At 39.9% G+C, this 16,596-nt stretch overlaps 1 protein-coding gene and 5 non-coding genes across 7 annotated transcripts in view; all 6 read left to right on the top strand.

Moving 5' to 3' along the window:
* LOC120543671 overlaps nt 1-16,596 on the top strand; it is a 620,163-nt gene that overhangs the window by 152,293 nt on the left and 451,274 nt on the right. The gene's annotated exons all lie outside the window — the stretch shown is intronic.
* Nucleotides 7,457-7,545, top strand: trnay-gua. Its single transcript is given in 2 exon segments — nt 7,457-7,493; nt 7,510-7,545. It is a non-coding gene; the product is annotated as a tRNA-Tyr (tRNA).
* Nucleotides 9,503-9,591, top strand: trnay-gua. The gene is given in 2 exon segments: nt 9,503-9,539; nt 9,556-9,591. It is a non-coding gene; the product is annotated as a tRNA-Tyr (tRNA).
* Nucleotides 9,901-9,989, top strand: trnay-gua. Its single transcript is given in 2 exon segments — nt 9,901-9,937; nt 9,954-9,989. It is a non-coding gene; the product is annotated as a tRNA-Tyr (tRNA).
* Nucleotides 12,234-12,322, top strand: trnay-gua. Its single transcript is given in 2 exon segments — nt 12,234-12,270; nt 12,287-12,322. It is a non-coding gene; the product is annotated as a tRNA-Tyr (tRNA).
* Nucleotides 13,047-13,135, top strand: trnay-gua. Its single transcript is given in 2 exon segments — nt 13,047-13,083; nt 13,100-13,135. It is a non-coding gene; the product is annotated as a tRNA-Tyr (tRNA).

Here is a 16,596-nt window from a genome sequence, read left to right on the forward strand (position 1 = left end):
TGTTTTAATTATATATAGGCTATAGTTTGTATATTTTCAATTCCTCAAAAAGATATGAAAAAAATGACAAAACTTACAATATTTTAAAAGACAGAAAAAAACGGACGGAGAAATGGGGGAAACTCTGGTTACCTGGCAACCCGGACTCGTTCCAACGTTCCAACGTTCTCTCTGATCTTTCGGTGAGTTAAAAAAACGTTTGATCGGCGGTTGGAAGAGAGAGAGATTGCCTCGTGTATCGGTTTCCATCATACTTGATCCTTAGCCATTTTGTTCTTCTCCCGCCGGAAAGAAAGCTCCGGTGGACGACAGTTATCGACGATAAAGTTAAACTCAACTTCAGCAAACGTTAGCTGCTTTATTTTTTAACCAGATATAGGCCTACTCTCAGTTTGTATTTCGTAAATGGAGGACATGACACCACGTAATTTGAAGAAGATTACAAATGTAAGTAGCCTAACATTAGCATGTTTTTTTTATCAACCATTATTTAGCAACCATTTTACTAACATAACACGTGGACTAGCATAACTTCTGCAAGCTCACATTAGCTAGCTAACCTATTGTTTGCAAAGGCAAGAACATTTTGTTAAGCACTTTTAAACAAGGCAAGTTTCATCCCCAATAGCGGCCCCGTCAAGGCGGGCGAATACTGGTTGTGTCTACCCTTTGAACCCCCGGTCTCCAGTGAGTATGCTACATACCGTATGCTACTGCCAGCGAAATATATAGCACTAAATCACATGCCAATCACTACTGGTCAAAGATTCCTTTGCGCGGCCCGGTTTAAATCCGACCTGCGCCCTTTGCTGCGCGTCATTCCCTCTCTCTCCCCGTTCCTGTCTATCCACTGTCACTATCGAATAAAAAATAATAAAAGATGAATGACTAGTCCAGCTGAGCAGGCGTCAAGTATGCCTTTCCAGTTCAATAAACCAAGTACTGCCATCTGACTCACACATCACAAGACAGTGTTACAATTAATTATATCATACCAAAGCGTTGTATGGCTCAAGACTATGGCGATATAGTATTCACTATAAATCACCCAAGCAGAAAGCACAATAGTAATTCTGAAACGTGATTGACTGAAGATACAACAATGCCATCACACAACACAGCTGAGTGCAGGTTGTTAAATAACAGTCACTTAGTCAGCTGCTACTTCACAAACTGCAAAGCCAACATATAGGCTACTGCACTTGACCACTAAGTCTCACACAGGCCTATAGCAGCATCACAAAATTATGATGCAATACGTCTGATATGCATGGCTTTTCAATAAACTAAACTAAATATGTACATTATCTGGTCACCCCGGTCACAACAGATTATATTAACCTACTCAATTTACAGATAGCATAATAGCTCTTACCTTTAGAAGTTCTAATTTTTTGTCTTTTTCTTTGCAAAGTCGCAGATCAAATCCTCAAAGTCCAGCTCCCTCAGCAGCTCGCTAAACCCTACTACAGATGCGCTGCTGTGTGTTGGTAGAACTTTACGAACTAACGCAACAAATGTCTCCCGTGGACAGTGAATATAGAATCCACTCCCGTGGTACCGTTTCACCGTTGTGAAGGTGTCGGGTCTGTGCCTCGTTAGTGAGAGAGCGGGTCTTTCTACCGCCAGCCTCGTCCCCCCTCCGAGATGCTGGACATTTAGCCGCCCGATTCTGAAAGGCTGATATCCCTCTGGGTATAACTTCCTCCGGACGGTCTCTGTAATCGGTCCCCGTAGTGCAGGGTCTTCAGAGATGATGGTACCTGAGGTGCTATTACCTTGTTCTGTAATGCTGATGACCGTCCGGCTCATCTTTGTCTTTTTCCACAACAACTTCGCTGAAGTTAACGTTAGCCACCGTTAGCTGTGGCTGAGTGTAGCTGGTAGAAGGCAGCGATTCTTCCAAGCTAACATTAGCTAGCTCCTCGACATCCTCCTCTTCGTCATCCCAGCTCTTTTTAAAAGCTATTTATTCGCGGGACATTTTTTATAGCAGCCGCTTCTTTCTCTCCCTTTCCACACTTTCACTCGCTGATACAACCCAATCTGACCGGGGATCAGTTACAAATTAATTCCACTCTTTCAATCTCAGCTCGTTCTTAGAAAGCTGATCTTGGATCAGTGCGATGTAAACAACCTGCTCTATGCCTACCCACCTTTATCTTTAGCCAATCTACACAGTGCATGCGGCCTTCTCCCAATCATTACATTAAACAACTTTTATTTTATTCTGATTGGATAATTATCACCATAATGATTAATGCCCATTGGGTATACGGGCTTGATCGCAGTTTGCCAACAAGGGTGCTGCCGCCAACAAAGGTGCTGCCGCACCCAGCACCCCTACTTCCCGCGCCTATGTTTTGTTAAGCACTTTTAAACAAGGCAAGTTTACATCCCACAATAGCAGCCACCATCAAGGAAAGAAAATACGTATTTCTGTCTACATATTTGAACTTCAGGTCTTTCAGTGAGTTATGCAGTATTTAAGGAATGAGAGAAAGGAAACAATCGGTTGTATTAATGTGTGTAATATGTCAAGAAATATGTGGAAGTCAGTTCTGAAAGAATAGCCAGGGAATTCAAATGTAATGCAAGACCCACTGTGGTAAATATGTATGTCTATAGGGCATACCATATAGGGGTAAATATTGTGTACACCCGGTGCCATGGACGGCCAGCAGTCTGCAGGATTACTGCAAGCTCACATTAGCTAAGCTATTGTTAGCAAAGGCAAGAAAAGTTTGTTAAGCACTTTTCAAGAAGCTTTAGTCTGCATAAGACATAAAAAGGCATTAAAACAAGCTATATCAGAAACAAAGAATATATAAAAGTAAAAAACTAAAACTGTCTTTTGGTATTTTAACTGCGTCATTGCACAATTATACAACTCTTAGGCACTTTAATTTCTCTTTCTATTGCTGCGCAAAATGAATGAAGGGAATTCCTTTGCAACTTTTGAAAGTATTTTCAAAAATTAAAATGTATTAACATGAATCCAACATATTATTAGCAAATATAAATCAGCTTATTTGTGACAAAAAGACATTAATGAAAGGCTTACTGGCGTATAGGTAGTCTCTTACATCCACAGATACAGTTCATCCTAAGGATTTACTGTCACCTGTATGTTTAACACTAAAATATGATTTATAAAATCATGCCAACAATTATTGTTATTGCTTAATTTTCTATGCACTAAAAATGTATGTATAAAAGCTTTATGCTTTTATTGTAGGCAGAGTTAAATTTGCAACTTAATTTGATGAAATATGTAGTAGGGGGCCCCTGCTCTGTCTCTCTCTCAGATAAGGGGTCCTTGGCTTAAGAAATGTGGAAGACCCCTGTTGTAGGCCTTTCTGTAATGCACCTGTCATGTCAGATAGTATTCTGATTCTGATTCTGAAAAAGCCGTCAGGAACATTTACTTAATGGACACATCTGTCTTGCTTTATAACAGATAGATGAGGCCATGTCACACATTCCATGTCTTACTGTAAAAGGATTATTGTCTTGTTTCAGTGATCTGTAAGCATTATATAAGTTAGGCTATGCAGAATTATCCACATGTATCTGTAGGGTTCAAAAACGTTTTTGTCCACCAGCCAAATAGCTAGTGAATGTTTACATTTTACCAGCCACTTAATGGATTAGCATAGCGTTGTGTTTTGGCTGGTGAGTGAAGCAAATGTCCCAGCCACTTTGCATATTTTACCAGCATTTGGCTAGTAGAGGGTGCCAAATCTAGTAGATGGTGCTAATTGTGGATAGATGAAGCCAGCAATGTTACATATTCCATGTCTTAAAAGTGCTATTGTCTTGTTCAATTGTTCTGTACGCATTGTATCAGTTATGCAGAATGATCCACAGGACATGTATCTGATATTTTTTTGAATCATCTTATCAGGGACTGGGTGGCGCCAGCAGCAGTTGCAGTGACAGGTGACTGGAGACAGGTGGAGCTACAGGCTCTCAGGTGAGCTCTCATTCAGGATGGTTTTGAGATAACAGGAGGTAGGTGTGCATTTACATCTGTAGTGGTTCCCAACCTTTTTTTCTGAGGTCCCCCAACAGTCCTGTCAGATGAACTCACGCACCCCTTCATCTATTCCCAATATATGTTACAAATGTATAACACGATTCGTATCATAAAAGTGGATTTTATTAAGTTTTTCATACAACTGAACTGTCAATATTAAGGTTGGTTTGGGCAACAATCATACTACTACTACTTGGAAGTGAAGCTGAAAGTTTCAACCATTTATTCATTACTTTTAGCTTATCATTTGAACTGTTATTTATTAGTTTTAGCTACCTGTTTAAACTTCTAAGCTTGCTTGCTTACTAGTTTTTTAAGCACTTTTACATAACTGCTACATGTTCAGGTGTTACAGCTGATATATTCTTTTATTCAAATCATTTATTCATTCATCAATTAGTTAAGCTGCTCCACAATCTTTCCAAGTACAGTACCCCCAGGCAACAACAGAAGTACCTTAGTTGGGAATCACTGTGTTAGAACACACTGTCTACTGCCTATTCTCTTGTTAGTAGAAAATCTAATTTACGGTTTCATGTAGGCGATAAATTAGGGCTGTCAATTGATTCAAATATTTAATCTCGACTATCGCATGATTGTCCATAGTTATTTCACGATTAATCACAAATTTATCACACATTTATCTGTTCAATTTTAAAATGGTTATTTTTCAAGTTTTAATGCTCAAGTGGTATCTGAGAGTCAACGTACTCCGGTGGTAACTCAGTTCACATCGACAGGACATGCAAATAACTTAAGTCTTGTGGAGTGAAACATCTGAATTTGCCATTCAAAAGACCGTTATCTTTATCCATTTCTGCTCAAGGAGCTTTGGTTCTCTTTCTTGGGTCTTGAGCTGCTCATTATTGATGATTGATATAGTTAAAAATGTAAGTAATAAAGCCTGATTTTCAGAACGGGAACACTCTCTTTAGATAAAGTGTGTGTTTATCTGTGATTCAGGATCAGGTTTAACCTCCGAAGCCGTAGCCTACAGGGTGCGGTGACCCTTCCTCTTCAGAGCATACCCCATCCATGGCGCTCACGATCTTCCTCTTGGCGTGCTCGGTGTAGGTAAAGGCGTCACGGATCACGTTCTCCAGGAACACCTTCAGCACACTGCGGGTCTCCTCGTAGATCAGACCGGAGATACACTTCACTTCGACGCGGCGAACCAAACGGCGGACGGCTTTTGGTGATCCCCTGGATGTTATCATGGAGCACTTCACAGTTTCTGCTAGCCATCCACAATGTTACTGCTGCATCGCCTTCTGATTTCCCAAATCTACAGAGCGGCCCGGGGCCCGAATCACGCATGCGTTAAAAAGAATTACTGGCTTTAAAAGGAATTTGCGTTAACTCATTATTGCCTTAATTTTGGCAGCCCTAGTATAAATACTAAATTAAATGTAGTCTTATATTAATTCATTAATTGCTATAACATAAACTGTCAAGGACTCTGTACACTGTGAAATCAAAGAAAATTACATTAAATCGCCTTTTTTTGGGTAAATGATAGCATGAAGTACATTGCACAAAGGCAAGGTAAGGAAAGGTAAGTGAAAGGTAAGGCACTTTTATGCAGCACATTTCATTACAACTCATATGCATACATTAAAATCCACATGGTAACAAGCAAAATGCACAGAATAATACATTTTTACGCATTATCTGACCTTTTAATGAATCTAGTCAGTATTGGTATTCTATGTAGCCAGCTTTAGTTATTGTTAATTGCAAGATAATAGCTAGTTAGATTCTAAATGCAGATAGCTAAGGTAAGCAACACTTTGATTGCTACCACAACCAGATGTTAGTTGACCTATGTTTACCTCAAATGGATTGCAGTTATTGGCGTTTGTTAGCATACAGAGTATATTTTTGGTTATTAGCTTTATTGTTAAGGTTAGCAACATTTATTTGCGAATGTATTAGAATGTTTTCTGGTGGGTGATCATGTTTCAAATCCTGCCCTCGCCATTTTCTGAATGCTCATAGCCACACATTGGAAACTCACATTGATTTGGCACATTGATTGGCTCTGGAAACTAGAGGTTGGTCTTAGTTGAAATTGGAGGAAAAAGCAATGACATGTGTATGTATGTATATAGTTCCCATGACCTGGAAGTTTTTTATATCTAATGGCATTACCCATACCCGTTGAAAGAGAGAGGTGCAACACTTTCATAGAAAGGAACCAACGCAGGTCAGGGGGCAACCAATAGTTCCAAGCATTGAATACTTCCAGCATTTAACCATTTTTATTTTCAGTGTTTCCCAAGCATGGTCACAGGTAAGTTGATAAAATTACGACATTTTTGAAATTTTTACGCATTGTCTGACCTTTCATGAATCTAGTCAGTATTGGTATTCTATTTAGCCAGCTTTAAGTTATTGTTCATCGAAACTAAATAGCTAGTTGGATTCTAAAGGCAGATAGCTTAAGCCACGCTTCACATGCTACCATAACCAGATATTAGTTGACCTACATTAACCTCAAATTGATTGCTGTTATTGCTGTTTGTTGGCATACAGAGTATATCTTCTGTTATTAGCTTTATTGTTAAGGTTAGCAACTCTTTGTTCTGTATGTACTAGTACATCTTATTACAGTGAATTGTAGCTAGTTAACTAGATACCATTGCACAAATAATTTGTAGGTAGTGCATAAATGACAGGTGATAAGATCAGCAGCATGAATGTGGATGATCACAGTAACAAGAAAGTACCCTTTCCTGGCCTGCTTTCTGCCATTTATCTCTCCCTGTAAGAGGTTGAATGAATTTCTTTAAAGACTTTGGTGCCTTGTATATTTTGCACTATTGACTTAATGTCTTTCTTAGCTTAAACCGTAGAAATGAACGAATGAAGTTGCTGAATAATTATGACCTTTAAACAGAAGAATGTAACGGGAGGTCTCATTAAACACTGTTTTACTCCTCAAGGTGAAGAACATGATCCTGTTAATGAAGAGAAACACACAGCAAGAAACTAATCAGAGCAGAAAGCAAGACAATTAAAGGTATGCCCCGGTCCTGTAGCCAAACAGTGATGTTTTTTTTTTGCAACATTTTTGTTGCTTTTTTGTCACTGTTTTCAACTTTTGTCGCCTTTTGCCACATTTCGGACGACATTAAACCCTACAAGTCAGCAAAAAGTTCCTTATCCATCATAGAATTAAGTAAATCAAGCAAAACAATGATTAATTTTTTTACAACAACTTGTTTCACAGCCTGAATATGAAATAAATGGTTCTGTGAAAATTCTGAATCTGAAAGTCAGTAAATGTGCTAATTTCTGCTTTGAGTGTTGTGTAATTGGGGTTTGACACATATGATTTAAAAGATCAATTCACCAATTTCTCATCCTTAGCTGTCTATCTGGGTAACGGATATGGTGTGAATCTGTGCATATCCCCCTTCGATAGCTCAGTTGGTAGAGCGGAGGACTGTAGGTTAGTAATACCAGGTATCCTTAGGTCGCTGGTTCAATTCCGGCTCGAAGGATGGAGTTTTTGTTGCTGCCCAATGAGTTTGCGTTCAGAATGGAAAGATGTCAAGGAACTCATTTTTAGATCTGTTGTTTCTATTGCTTCATTTATTCAGACAAAAGAACACTTGACTTAATAACTTTGTACCAGTGTTAAACGAGTTGCTCACAAGAACCTCCAAGGGTTTGGATGGCATTGTGAACATATTTCTTTTCTTAAAATAGATTGTAAAATAGTACATTTTAGACTGCTAAGAGTACACCAGTTTTATGTGGACTCAAGTTGTTAGATAAGCTCCATGATTGAGTATGGTGTGTGGAGGCTGCATGTGTGTGTCCTTGCTGCTATAGAGCTGGAGAGTGATGACGCGTTAATGGCCCATAATCAACAAAAACGATACAGAGGCTCTTGGATGTCAGGTTTGGACTTATTGTACCCCGTTAGGGTTTGTGTCCCTTCCATAGCTCAGTTGATAGAGCGGAGGACTGTAGGTTGATCATGACAGGTATCCTTAGGTTGCTGGTTCAATTCCAGCTCAAATGATGGAGTTTTCATTGCTGCCCAATAAGTTTGCATTCAGAATGGAAAGATGTCAAGGAACTCATTTTTAAATCTGTTGTCTTCATGGCTTCATTTATATGGACACTTTCTGACTGACAAGATGGCGGATAGCGTAAACAACAACCGCTTTGTTTAAGCAAACTCCGTGTACACAAACAATGTTCTCAATGCTCGAGTTCATGGGCAGATCCCCTGGTGATAGTTTGAGCAAAGTTTCATGTTGTGTCGAGCCTTCTTAGTGTTTTAAAAATAGCGATTTTGATGCTATCATACTAGTGCCCCTAGAAACTCCTATTCAAAAGGCCATTTGACCGAAAACGAGAATACGGTGAATCTTAAAAGTGGCGTTTCCATCCTAGTTATTCTTTCAAAGGAAAGTTTGACTCGGGTATATTCCCAAAAAGACCCTTGGTTGCATTTTGGTGAGAGTTACTTTTTAAGCAATACTTCACATGCTACCATAACCAGATGTTAGATGACCTACATTAACCTCAAATTGATTGCAGTTATTGGCGTTTGTTGGCATACAGAGTATATCTTCTGTTATTAGCTTTATTGTTAAGGTTAGCAACACTTTGATGTGAATGTGCTAGTGCATCTTATTACAGTGAATGGTAGCTAGTTAACTAGATACCATTGCACAAATAATTTGTTAGGTAGTGCATCAATGACAGGTGATAAGATCAGCAGCATGAATGTGGATGATCACAGTAACAAGAAAGTACCCTTTCCTGGCCTGCTTTCTGCCATTTATCTCTCCCTGTAAGAGGTTGAATGAATTTCTTTAAAGACTTTGGTGCCTTGTATATTTTGCACTATTGACTTAATGTCTTTCTTAGCTTAAACCGTAGAAATGAACGAATGAAGTTGCTGAATTATTATGACCAATAAACAGAAGAATGTAATGGGAGGTCTCATTAAACATAGTTTTACTCCTCAAGGTGAAGAACATGATCCTGTTAATGAAGAGAAACACACAGCAAGAAACTAATCGGAGCAGAAAGCAAGACAATTAAAGGTATGCCCCGGTCCTGTAGCCAAACAGTGATGTTGTTTTTTTGCAACATTTTTGTTGCTTTTTTGTCACTCTTTTCAACTTTTGTCGCCTTTTGCCACATTTCGGACGACATAAAGCCCTACAAGTCAGCAAAAAGTTCCTTATCCATCATAGAATTAAGTAAATCAAGCAAAACAATGATTAATTTTTTTACAACAACTTGTTTCACAGCCTGAATATGAAGAAAATGGTTCTGTGAAAATTCTGAATCTGAAAGTCAGTAAATGTGCTAATTTCTGCTTTGAGTGTTGCGTAATTGGGGTTTGACACATATGATTTAAAAGATCAATTCACCAATTTCTCATCCTTAGCTGTCTATCTCGGTAACGGATATGGTGTGAATCTGTGCAAATCCCCTTCGATAGCTCAGTTGGTAGAGCGGAGGACTGTAGGTTAGTAATACCAGGTATCCTTAGGTCGCTGGTTCAATTCCGGCTCGAAGGAGGTTTTTTTCGTTGCTGCCCAATGTGTTTCCATTCAGAATGGAAAGATGTCAAGTGACTCGTTTTTAGATCTGATGTCTTCATTGCTTCATTTATTCAGACAAAAACACAGAACTTAATAACTTAGTACCAGTGTTAAACGGGTGGTTCACAAGAACCTACAAGTGGTGTGTGGAGGCTGCATATGTGTGTCCTTGCTGCTATAGAGATGGAGAGTGATGATGCGTTAATGGCTCATAATCAACAAAAATGATACAGAGGCTCTTGGATGTCAGGTTTGGACTTATTGTACCCCGTTAGGATTTGTATCCCTTCGATAGCTCAGTTGGTAGAGCGGAGGACTGTAGGTTGATAATGACAGGTATCCTTAGGTCGCTGGTTCAATTCCGGCTCGAAGGATGGAGTTTTTGTTGCTGCCCAATGAGTTTGCATTCAGAATGGAAAGATGTCAAGGAACTCATTTTTAAATCCGTTGTCTTCATGGCTTCATTTATATGGACACTTTCTGACTGACAAGATGGCGGATAGCGTAAACAACAACCGCTAAAGAGACCTTTCGTTTTAGTAAACTCTGTGTACACAAACAATGTTCTCAATGCTCGAGTTCATGGGCAGATCCCCTGGTGATAGTTCGAGCAAAGTTTCATGTTGTGTCGAGCCTTCTTAAACCCTTAGCGTTCTGACGGCCCGTTTAACATATGATGCTATGTATACAACTCCTATTTTTAAGTAGTTACTCATACCACACATCTTTGGAAAGCTACAACTCTTGTGATTTCACTGATACAAACTATTCCAAGAAAAGATAACAACAGCAGGTACAATCATCGCCTCTGTCTGAGTAACAAACAACTACAAAATTGAGGTAACTCACCTTTGAAGCCTCATTGTAATCCACAGATCCATAATATTCTGACAAAAACGGTCTTGTAACATTGGACAAATGGACAAAGGTCCAGACGATCAAATCCAGTAAACTATTTAGTCCAAACATATTATGAAATTAAAATATATCCACGGACAGCTGTTTTTAAATTTCAAATTTCGCGACAGTTATTTAATATTTTACTGTATTTCCTGGAGTAAATCTTGTTTGCATATATTTTTTTGCTGGTATCTGCTATCAAATTGGCCCCTGCACTCTGACCTTTCGATTGACACCTCACTTGAACCAATAGGACCTTCCTGGTCTCGTCTACAGCCTAGAATAGCCAACGAGTGCCTGCGGTGATAGAAGGTGCACGCCCTTTTATTTTGTGCCAATAGCAACTGGTTGTGCCGATGACTGACGTTTTGTATAGCCAATGAACTTTTTCATATGGGGAACTGATGCTTTCGCGGGTAGTTACAATCCTAAACAAAGGAATTGGCTATCTGTGTAGTGCAAACACCGGCAAAAACCTATGGCAAAAACACGCCCAACTACTTTCTGCATCCTAAACCAAAACGAACAAGAAGTTGAGAATGGTGAAAATTAGCAAGTCAAGAAGATATGGGATATACCCTCCAAGAAGCAGTGGAGGAATGTACTCGGCCACGTGAAAGCGACAAGTCAGAGGAGGAAATGTCTGAGAAAGACAGTGAAATGTCTTGCATCGACTCCGTGGCAGAAGACATGTTCCTAGAGGGAGGAGACATTACTCTCTACAAGTGAGTATTTTACGTATATAACATTACTGTATATTTAGACAGGCTGTGACCTGGAGCTCACCGTCTGCTTCAGTTTGACTGTTGAAGAGTGTTTAGATGATTTCAATGTTTACTAATTTAGAGAATGGATAGTTCGCTAAGCTAACTTTAGTTTGCTAATTTCACCAAGCTATCATGCTTACGTTACACTAAATGAGCCAGACAAAGTTGTCTCTCATCTAAAGGCAACCCTGCTCTCTACTCTGCTCGCTTAGAGCTCCACAGCTAATGTTACACATTTATGTTGCACCACATTTACTGCAAGAAGTGTTGCAAAAGGAAACGTTTGAGTAAATACTGCATTACAAGTTTGCAGCTGTTATTGTATTTATGTAAATATCTATGGTAATATCTACACATTTGTTAATATTTTTCGGTGGCTTCGCATTCACAACATTATTTGTAATTACTGTTATTTCTTTATTTTCACATTATAGGAAATGTGATGTAGATATGGATTGGGAGCCAGCTACATCTGCACCAGTGAGCAGGTGGCCACATGGAGTGGAGCAGCAGGACAGTTCCAGACATCACACCACCACAGCCCACCTTCAGACCCAGAAATGTCCCAGGACCCCAGCTCATACGTACTGCTACGTACACAGCCCTGCAGTTGTTTCAACTCTTTTTTTACCAACTCTATTTTGAAGACAATACTTCAAAACACCTGTGGCACAACACACCATTCAACACCCTCTATCCCGTGGATTGATCTGACATTGCAGGACATGTTTGGATTCATGTCTTTAATTGTTTACATGGGTGTAGTCAAATGCTTTTCTTTCACTGATTACTGGCGTGGGTGTCATCTTTATAGCTAGCCGTTCCCGAGACGGGTAATGACTGGTAAAAAGTTCCTCAGGATCTCCCAGTCCCTTCACCTCAGCAGCTCTGTGGGGGATGCTGCTAATGATGAAAGGAGAGGCACAGGAGCCTACCACCATCTGGGTAATCCCTTCGATAGCTCAGTTGGTAGAGCGGAGGACTGTAGGTTGATAATAGCAGGTATCCTTAGGTCGCTGGTTCAATTCTGGCTCGAAGGAGGTTTTTTTCATTGCTGCCCAATGTGTTTCCATTCAGAATGGAAAGATGTCAAGTGACTCGTTTTTAGATCTGATGTCTTCATTGCTTCATTTATTCAGACAAAAACACAGAACTTAATAACTTAGTACCAGTGTTAAACGGGTGGTTCACAAGAACCTACAAGTCTTTTTTGCAGTGTGAAAAGATGTTATTCCTAAAAATAGATTGTAAAATAGTGTATTTTAAATTGGTAAGATTACACCAGTTTTGTGTCGACTCAGGCTGCTGGATAATCTACATGATTGTGTGTGGTGTGTGGTGGCTGCAAATGTGTGACCTTGCTACTATAGAGATGGAAATGCAATGCTATAGAGATGGAGAGTGATGATGCATTAAAGGTGCCCTGCCACAGGTATTTCATTACTTTGTTGTAATGTCTGAAGGTCTACCATGGACTCTGATTGATAGACAGGCCAGACGCGTTCAGAATTAATAAACTTTTAACCTCGGATCACCGTCCCGTCAACAGGACACTTTGTGACTGGGGCGTCGCTGTAACCTTGATTAGTTAGTTGACTTACAATTACCTACATCATCACCAAAAACGATACAGATTCTCTTGGACGTCATGTTTGGCACTTATAGTGCCCTGTAAATCAGTTGACTTAATTATCACCAAAAACGATACAGATTCTCTTGGACGTCATGTTTGGCACTTATATTGCCCTGTTGGTGTGTGTATCCCCTTCGATAGCTCAGTTGGTAGAGCGGAGGGCTGTAAATTGATAATAACAGGTATCCTTAGGTAGCTGGTTCAACTCCGGCTCGAAGGATACATTTTACGTTGCTGCCCAATGTGTTTCCATTCAGAATGGAATAGGGCTGGTCCGAATACCATTTTTTGAGCTTCGGGTTTTTTGGCAGTGTGAAAAGATCTTTTCTCCTAAAAATAGATTGTAAAATAGTGTATTTTACACTGGTAAGATTACACCAGTTTTGTGTCGACTCAGGCTGCTGGATAATGTACATGATTGTGTGTGGTGTGTGGTGGCTGCAAATGTGTGACCTTGCTGCTATAGAGATGGAAATGCAATGCTATAGAGATGGAGAGTGATGATGCGTTAAAGGTGCCCTGCCACAGGTATTTCATTACTTTGTGGTAATGTCTGAAGGTCTACCATGGACTCTGTAACATGTTTTGTAGAAAAAATGGTTACCTTGTTTCAAGCCATTCTAGCATGGTATAGAAAGCTTGCAGGAAGACTCAGCTCGATTTGTGCCAGTTCTTATTAATATTCAACGAGCTAAGCTGCTTGACTCTGATTGGATAAAACTTAGCCAATGAGAGCCTGGCTATAAGCATCCTATACCCAGCGCAACTGGGCGAGCTCATGTATAGTAATAAGCTCTGGCAACACCACGTCAGACTGACCAGCTTTTAATTGGCCTGATTTTTCTGCTTATTTCTTTTCAATGTCTAGAGCTGACAGAGGAGGTAACAGTTAATTTTCCCATTCACGACATAACACAAACATATATGGACCTAACATATTTTAAAAAATAAAAGGAAAAAATGGCTTTGTGTGGCAGGGCACCTTTAATGACCCAGTTTTTCATTGCTGCCGAATGTGTTTCTATTCAGATTGGAAAGGTTTTCAAGGCACTCATTTTAAGATCTTTTGTCTTCATTGCTACATTTATCCAGACAAAAGAACATTTGACTTAATAACTTTGTACCAGTGTTAAATGAGTTGCTCACAAGAACCTCCAAGGGTTTGGATAGCATTGTGAACATATTTCTTTTCTTAAAATAGATTGTAAAAAAGTAAATTTCACACTGCTAAGTAGGGCTGGGCGATATGGCTGAAAACTGTATCACGATATCAGTGTTATCGGTCGATATCGATAATTATTGATATTTTTATGACCCATTTAAAATAAGGACCAGGAGAAAAATATTGTACATTTAAACATTTTTATTTTAAACTTAAACTTCCTCTGATCATAATCCCCTCAGTTATTGAGGCAGAAATGTCAACACAATCATGCAAACCTCAAATAATTAAAATGTAAACATAAGTCTAAAGTCACAATGAACACTTAACAATTATCTCTTAACATTTAAGGTGCAAAATGAAAAGAAAATGTAAGAAATGCTTAATAAAGTGTAATAAAATAGTGCAAAGTGTTAAATATAAATAAAGAAAAACCTGAGAATTTAGTGCAAACTTAGTGCTAGGAAGTTCACTAGCTGTTCACCTTCTGGTGAATAAAGGGTTTTAAAATATGTGCAGTGTTTTGTAAACAAAGAAAACTGAGGTAGACTGATGTACATCTGTAACATAAATAACAAACCTGATACAGTACAGTAACATTGTTAGAAACCTGCAGAAATATGAAAAAGTAACGAACGAGTCTTCAAGTTATTCTTCCTCTAATAATACTTGAAGTTGAACTATTCAAGTATGTTTTCAGTCCAGGTTTTGTGCTAGGAACACCAGCTGGTTGACCTTCTCTGGGTCTAAAGCTGCCCTGGTGCATGTTACAATATTACCCCCAGTACTAAAAATTCTTTCTGAGGGGGTGCTGGTGGCTGGGATGCAGAGGTACTTTTTCGCCAGCTGAGACACTCTGGGGAAGTTGCGTTCATGTAGCCTCCACCAGTCCAGAGGGTTAGACTCACTGTCTGCATCAGGGCACATCAGGTACCTTTCCAGCTCACTCTCCACTTTTTCTTTTTCAGTGAGAGGCAAAGCATCATCTTCTTGGCACTGTTTTTTGAAAAAGCTCCCCAATGACTTGCGTTGCTTCTTTACGCCCAGTGGCAGAGGTGGTCCGCTGACAGCTCCTCCTTCTGCACCTTGCTCTGCTGCTCCCTCAGAAGGCCCTGCCTGTGATTGGCCCTGGTCTTCATCCATGATCTCAGACACAGCTCTCATTTGAATGGCCCCTACCTTCTCTGGTCTGACGTATTGGCCTTTAAACCTAGGGTCCACGAAGGTAGCCATGTCAAGGAGATCATCTGTGTCAGGGTCAGCATATTTCTCATCGAGATAGGTCATAATCTTTGTCTTCAGCTCTTTTGTGAGCTGAGTGTCCCCCTCATTAACTTTCAGCAAACTGGAGCGGAAAAGGTGGAGCACAGGCTTCACGTACGAGACAGTCACATATGACTCCCCAGAAAGGGAGTCTGTGAACTCCAGGAGAGGAGTTAAGGCTGCATGCATTGACTCAAGGACGTCAATATCCTGCCGTTGGGATCAGGTGCCTGTTGTTTTTGTCAGAAGACAGAACTTCAGTGATGGCCTTTTGTTGCTCTAGGACCCTTGCCACCATCTTTTGTCTTGAGCCCCACCTGGTTAGTGACTCTGTGACCAGCTGGTGTGTGGGAAGATGGAGACGTTCCTGGGCTTTAGAGAGCGCACTCTTTTTCTTCCACGAGTAAGAAAAGGCAGATACCACTTTCTTGCACACACCTACAGCCCTCTCCACTCTTTTATCTTTTCCTGCAGCACCTGCAGAAAAACAATGCCAGTGTTAATAACTGATAATAGATCACACGCACACACACACACACACACACACACACACACATAAACACACACATAAACAAACACACACACACACACACGTCAGTGGGTAAAGCTGCTTCCATACATATATCATAATATAATTATAATATATAATCTCAACTACTGGCTAATAAAATCACCATAGGAACTAACATTGATGACGAGCATTAAAATGACAAAGCTACTCACCAATAGCAGAGTGCAAACGCGGCCAAAACACTGCAGCCGTGTCCAGTTGTTCAGTGAAGTCGCTTTCACTACATTTGCCCCGCTGTCTGTGGTGATGCACACCATTTTGTCTTCAATCAGACCCCAGGACAACAATGCCTCCTTCAAGCCTTCTGCTATCACTTCTCCTGTGTGATCTTCGGGGAAATATGCAGTCTCAAGGCATCTAGTTTTTAAAACCCATTCATTGTCGATGAAGTGAATGGTCAAGCTTATGTATGGCTCAGAAGTACGGCTTGACCACAGGTCAGAGGTTGTTGCAAAGTACTTGGCTGACAATATTTCTTGCTGCACAGATTCTTTGCATATTACATACAGTTTAGGAATGGAAGTATTTTCGGCCAGGAAGAACATAGCGTGGGTCAAGCACGTGTATGAGCTTTTTATAACCTGGCTTCTCGACAGTGCTAAGCGGAAGCATGTCTTTGGTTATATGATATGCCACTGCCTCCGTTATATCTTTGTACCGTTTAGATTGTTTGTCATAAGGCACT

The sequence above is a fragment of the Perca fluviatilis genome, chromosome 16 (genome assembly GCF_010015445.1).
Source record: "Perca fluviatilis chromosome 16, GENO_Pfluv_1.0, whole genome shotgun sequence".
In the NCBI taxonomy this organism is placed as follows: domain Eukaryota; kingdom Metazoa; phylum Chordata; class Actinopteri; order Perciformes; family Percidae; genus Perca; species Perca fluviatilis.